Raw genomic sequence first — 478 nt, forward strand, 5'->3', positions numbered from 1 at the left:
GTTAGGGTGTAATGTCAGGGTTGACTGTAGTTTTGCTCAGAGGTTAAACAATGGACATATGTAGGATGGTTTGGATAGGGTGATCCAGGCAGGGGGTTGGGCAGATGACCTCCAAAGATCCCTTCCAGCCTGACTTCTGTATGATTTGATAGTGAGCCCTCATTTGCATTATAGGCATGTTATCCTTTAGAAAAAAAAGCTGAGATGAGGTGGGCTGGACTGATTGCCGGAAGGAAATTCTTTTAGCTAGTCAAGGGAGATTCCCAACTATGAAACGGAGGCAGCTGACCCTTGTTCCCTGCTGTAAAAGTGGAGACTGTGGATCCTGAATACCTTTAGGGTTAGCTTATGTTGCTCTCATTTCCACTGGCCAGTGCTTGACCAAATGAGCCCCACACAGCTGCTTCTGTAATGAATTGCTCATTTACGGTAAGGAATGGTTTTACAATCAAGCCTGTATTTTCCCTCTCCCGTCTTC

The sequence above is a fragment of the Gavialis gangeticus genome, unplaced genomic scaffold (assembly GCF_001723915.1).
Source record: "Gavialis gangeticus isolate Ggan-Ray unplaced genomic scaffold, GavGan_comp1, whole genome shotgun sequence".
NCBI classification, from domain to species: Eukaryota; Metazoa; Chordata; order Crocodylia; family Gavialidae; genus Gavialis; species Gavialis gangeticus.